The following is a 6,000-nucleotide window of genomic DNA, read 5'->3' on the forward strand; positions in this document are numbered from 1 at the left end:
GTTTGGAGCAGCCCAAACCATCACTGTTACAGCCAGAGCACTGAATGATAAGCAGCCCAAAGAGCCCTTTCCACAGCTGTGAGCCTCCTCCTTTCCCAAAGTTTCTCCCATAAGCAGAATCACAGAATCACACAATAGCCTGGGTTGAGAGGGACCCTAAAGCCCATCTAGTTCCAGCCCCCTGCTGTCAGCAGGGACATCTCCCACTGGATCAGGCTGCCCAGGGCCCCATCCTGACCTGCAGCACCTCGAGAGATGGGGCACTCATAGCTTCTCTGGTCAGCCCGAGCCAGGGTCTCACCACACTCTGAGCAGAACTGCAGAATCACAGAGTAAATAATGTCCCCCCAATACCTAACCTTGTCAGTTTAAACAGTTTAAAACTGTTGCCCCTTGTGCTATCACTACAGCTCCTAATAGAATCCCTCTCCAGCTTTCCTGTAGGCCACCTTTAAATACCAGAAAGCCACAATGAGGTCTCCCTGGAATCTTCTCTTCTCCAGACTGAACACCCCCAGCTCCACCATCTGTCTCCAGACCTCTGAGTATCCTCGTGGCCTTCTCTGGACCCTCTCTAACAGGGACCACCACCGCCAGGAATCTCGGCTGGCATTGCTCCCACCCTTCGCCGCATCCCGGAATCACATCTCCTCTGCCTCTCAGCACCATGGACAGCAGGAGCGGCCCGGCAACGCGGCTTCTCGGAGCACGGCGATGCTGCCGACTGCACGTTATTTTCCTTTGCCAGGGTGGAGACTTCATGCAGTGGTAAACTCACAACCCTGGCTAAAGCCTGGAAGAAATTCAATGCACATCTCACCCACGCGTAGCAGAAAATCTCTGCTTTACTTTTCAGTGCTGTTATAGAAATCCCATGTCTGTGTCTGAGGACCAGCAGCACTGACACCTTACTGGCTTTCCTATCCATCTGACTTTTTCTACCACATTGTTGTTTACTTGTATGTCTTTTCCTGACTGCTGTGCTGCTGATGGTCAGCCTTCCTGTGCAGCAGGTACTGAGCTCCCACACCTCCTGCCATGGCCACTCCTGCCCTGCTCAGACCTCTGGTCTCTCTGTGTCCCTCAGACAGGCAGAGACTACGCAGAATAAGAAATTATAAACACAGGGAATATCATGTACCTGACAATATAACAATGCTTCAGCAATGAAAACAGTTTTATCTGCCTCTACAATTAAAAAAAAATCCAATGTAATGTTGATAGAGAAACTTGAACACGAAAAAAAAAAAAAAAAACTTCAAGGGAAAAAAAAAAAAAAAAGGCATTCAGCTTTATAGTTAGCCAGTTGTGTGTTTTCATGGAAATAATTTGCTAAGAGTTCATGTTGAGAAACCCAACTGGAAGAGTGACTTCAAAAATAAGGCATTAGACACAGGTTTTGCAGCACTGAGAATCAGCTACAACCACTCAGAGTTTGCTGGCCCCACGCTATGCAATTAAAGAGGCCTTCACTGAGGTTTCCCATTAGCCACTGAATTAGCCATTTGACAAATCACCTTTTGCATTATTCAGCCCACTCAGGACAAACATTATCTGTAGAGTGATTTAACCTGCAAGAACATGAGAGCTCCTACACCGGCTTCATCCAGCAGAACAGTACCAGCCCCAAGCCACAGTCAGCAGGCAGCCAGCAAGGGAGGCTCAGTGGAAAGGAGCCCTGTGGCCAGCACTGCCACCCTCCTCTGCACCACGCACCACCTCGACGTGCACTAAGACATAGACCTTCCCCTAGGTCTTACTCCCTTTAGGCGCCACATACTTCATCACACCCTTCTAAATGACAAGATGATTTGTCAGCTAAGACAGCTGTCATTGAAATCCATGCCCCTGATCCACAGCAGGGCACTGAACTCCTCTGGCTAACATATTCTGGATCTCACATTTACCACCTACAACTATGGTAAGGCTTCTGGATGGGGCCCTGGGCAACCTGGTCTAGTGAGAGGTGTCCCTGTTAAAACTAAATGATGATTAAGAGCCCTTTCAACTCAAACTGTTCTGTGTCTCAAGGGGCTGGAGATGGCATGGACAGAGTGACTCAAACTGTTCTGTGTCTCAAGGGGCTGGAGATGGCATGGACAGAGTGCTCTTACTTCCACAGCATGTCAGGTAACTACTTCAAGAACAATTTTTATTTTAAACACACACACATATCTCTTTGCATAAAACTCATCAAATAGTGTCAGCAAGCACATTTTAATAGCATAATATTGAAAAGTAATTTTACTACTAGCTGAGAGTCTGAAGTCTGCAGAGGATATATTTAGATGCATATAAATAGACAACAGTCAGTGATGTCTGGTCAAAGGAGTACAAATCTCTCCTAATGCACGGAATGTGCCTGGCCCCAAATGCTGCAGTAGCACTTAGACAAGCCTTTTCTACTTGGCTCAAATTCTGCTAGGCCTGTTAATAACAAAGCTATTAGCATGATTTTCTGGATGGGTTGCTTGCTCAGAGAATATCCAAAGATTGTTCTATTAAGCTAGACCCGTTACCACATCTGAAAGCACAAGAAATATTGATCAACAATGGAAAGCCATTAGCTCTCCAGCATCTGACATATCCCCACACGCCCCAACAGATGGACAAGCTCTCCAGGTACCTTCAGGCGCTCCATCTCCCCACTGCTTGCAGGCACTTTTGCTTGCCAAGACCACAGCGATGGGAACCCCATCCCTTTCCCATCATTTGAACTTTTGGGGGATAAAAATGCACACGAAGGCACCTGCAGCAGGAGCAGCGCACAGATTTGACTGGGAAAGCTCTGCTTCCTTCTTTCTGTGCTGTTCTGACACATTTCTTTTGGGGTTCCCACCTGTTTTGCCCCACACACCTCATCAGTCTCATTCTTGGGTTGGACAGACAAAACCTTTCCTTCTTCCTCTGCCTTACGGCCAATGTCTACCACCATTCATAATGACGTAGCCAACAGAAGCCTCTTCAGGCAGAAGAGTTCAAAACCAACACCTGGGAAACCATCTTGAATAGCACTTCACCAGTGCCAAGCCTCCTTCTTGAGCATAAACAAAGCATGAGATTGGCGAGCCCAAGGAGACCATTCTAGGACTTGTGTAGGTTTCTGTAAGCCTCAAAACTAGTAGACTAACTCAGCTTCAATCTCGTGCTAGAAATACCCAGGATTTATTTCCATTGACCACACTGTCATGATAAAACTGGTAACTGCTCTTTCTGAAAGAAGAAAAGCAAGCTAATACGCCAGGGGAAGCTTCTTAGTAAGGTCTGTGACTGGAGGCCTAGCTGGCAAGCTCGGGTGTGCATTTTGATACAGTCTTAATGCATTTAAATGCATTTATTATGCATTTAAACAAATGCATAATCCCTAGAGTACAGTTTATATTTAGAAATGTGGATCATAAAGGTGTTTGGGCACTGAGAGCATTCAATTTCTGGTATGGTTCTTCTTGCAAAATTGAACCTGACTCCCATACCAACAGAGACGAATCGCTGCTCCGTGTTTTGAAGCACACCAGCTCCACCCCACCAGGACAGATCCCAGCAGCACCACACGGCAGTGAGCTGGCACCAAGGGGAGGCCCACACACAGCCCACAGCTCCAGGGGATGACTGCAAGCTAACAGGGAATCAGGCAGAGGCCCCACCATACCATGAGGCACACACTGCCCCGACACCCATGCAGCACTGTGCTCCTGACGATGGCTGCAGCCAGGATGGGTGTTGCCAGAACCAGCCCAGACCACCCAGGGGAGCAGAAGCCCTCAGACAGCTGTCACCAAAAGGCTCCAACGACCCAGGGTGGACCCATCCATCCCAATGCTTTGTTGTTTGGTGACCTTCACCTGAACGGGGCTGGGCATGCAGCATTCAACCAAGGATGCTCAGAAGGAATGAGCGGACACCACCTTACTCTGGGGACAAGTAAATGTAGATGGGAGAGATCAGTAACCAGCAGTACGATGAGCAAGGCATATCTAACCCAGGCTGCCCAGCTCCATGCCAGGCTGCCCAGCTCCATGGAAGTCAACCAGAGACTGTGCAGGGATAGTCCCAGCTAGAGGCTCCCGGCTTTCCCCTCCACGGTTTGAGGGCTGGTCAGGTGATGTTCACACACACACCTTCCTGCTCCAGATGCTCAGTGCAATGAAAAGTACCTGCCCTGGAGACATGACAACCCAGGCTAGAGAGAGAAGACGACAGTGCAGGAAAGGAAATACTGCTGCCCTGTATCACAGAAGAAAATGACAGAGGGCAGTGCTTGCTTTAACTCTCATGGCAGTGGGCTGCAGATGCTGTGCTGATGCCAAGCCAGCGCCTGGTAAGCAGCAACACCAGAAAGGGCTCCGTGATGGCTTCTCACACGCCTCTGCCGGTGCTCCCCAGGTGTGGCAGCACCAAACTGCCCCTCCGTGCAGTCTCCCTCCATGGCCCCCTCCTCAGCTGCAGATGATCCCTGCAGAGGATCGGGAGGTTTGTTTGTTCCTGACATCAACATGGCTGCAAGGTTTCAGCTGGCTCCTCAACAACTGCCGTGCCATCTCCCCTAACGGGAACCTTCCACCAGAAAAAAAAAGGTTGATTGTGTCCTACATTTGCTTTCCCGCAGACAAGAAGCACTCACTACACACGAGAAGGAGGGGAGGGGAAGGAATAGCAGTGAATACAAATGCTGGGATCCTGGGGACAAGCGACAGCCTCTCAGGATAGAGGTGCAATGAGAGAGGCGTATGCCGGGGCGAGGGCAGCAGGACGGCGAGAGCCTCCCGCGGAGAGGACAGGCGGGAGGAGGGGACCGGAGAGCCGCAGCTCTCTGCGCACAGTCCCTTCCCTCCGGAGAAGCTCAGCAGCCCCCGCAGACGAAGGAGCAGAGACAGGCCCCCCCGCAGGAGCGCTACGGGCACGGCCGCGGCCCCGGCAGCGGAGGGCTCGGGCGGCACCACGCAGCCCCGGCCCGGCCCGGCGGTGCCTGCGCTCCCCAGGCGGCGGCAGCACCGCGCCGCGGCGCGGAGGGGGCGGCGGCCGCCGCGGCATCCGCGGCCCTGCAGCACCCCCAGCCGCGGGCGGCCGCCGGCGCCGTCCCGCGGGCAGCGGTGGGAGCGCGGCCCGGCCCGGCCCGGTCCGGCTCGAGGAGCCCACCTCGCCCGCGCCCCGCGCGGCCCCGCGGCCACCGCCCTCCCGCGAGGGCCGTCCCGGGCACCGGTGGCGGCCCCGTCCCATCGCGCTGCGGAGCGAGCCCTGCGCGGAGCCGGCCGGGACCCCGCCGCCGCCCTCCCGCGCCCCTTCCCCTATGAATAAGTAACGGCGGCTGCAATGCGGCGGGAGCCGGGCACGGCCGCCGGCTCCGCGATTACCTGGTGCCTCTCGGGGAAAGACGGCGTCCGGAGCTCTGCTTCCCCTGCAGCGGCGGCCGCGGCCGCTCAGCAGCCGCATCCTAGAGCGTCTCCGCGGTGGCGGCTGCCGGCGGCCGGGGCGGGCAGGGCAGCCCGCGCGGACGGCCCCATGGAGCGCGGCGGCTCGGCTCCGGCTCCGGCTCCGGCGCGGGCAGCGGCAGCGCACATGCACACACGCACACACCGCGCCGGGCGGGCGGGAGGCGGGGGGACGGCGCGGGCGCGGGGCACGCAGCGGCGCAGCCCTCCGAGCCCGCTCGCATCGCCCCGCCGCGGGCAGCCCGCACCGCTCCGCGCCCGCCGCCCGCTGACCTCGCGGCGGAGCCGAGCCGGGTGAATCGCCGCCGAGCGCTCTCTCTCCGCTCTCCGCTGCGGCACGGCCGCGCGCCGGGCGGGCGGAGGGGCGCGGAGCCTTCCCCGGGGGGGGTGGGGGGGGAGCGGCTACGGCGCAGCGGCCGTGCGGCGCGCAGGGGCTGCGGGCGGCAGGGCCATGCGGCTCCGCGCCGCTCCGCGCCGGGCGCGCTCAGGCGGAGCAGCCGCGGCGCCGCGCGATGCGGCGGGGCAGGGCGGGGTGCTCGGCGCCGGCGGCCCGGCCCTTCGCTGCGCCCAT

General features: G+C 56.1%; 1 protein-coding gene across 2 annotated transcripts in view; it reads right to left on the reverse strand.

Moving 5' to 3' along the window:
• LRFN5 (leucine rich repeat and fibronectin type III domain containing 5) overlaps positions 1 to 5,416 on the reverse strand; it is a 43,712-nt gene extending 38,296 nt beyond the window's left edge. For both annotated transcript variants that reach the window (XM_065748873.1, XM_065748859.1), the window contains exon 1: positions 5,352 to 5,416. The gene's annotated coding sequence lies outside the window, so the exon portion shown is untranslated. The remainder of the gene's footprint in view (positions 1 to 5,351) is intronic.
• Positions 5,417 to 6,000: the final 584 nt, after the last annotated feature.

This window comes from Cyrtonyx montezumae, unplaced genomic scaffold, assembly GCF_038088225.1.
Source record: "Cyrtonyx montezumae isolate F1298 unplaced genomic scaffold, pur_monq_1.0 scaffold_10, whole genome shotgun sequence".
Classification (NCBI taxonomy): domain Eukaryota; kingdom Metazoa; phylum Chordata; class Aves; order Galliformes; family Odontophoridae; genus Cyrtonyx; species Cyrtonyx montezumae.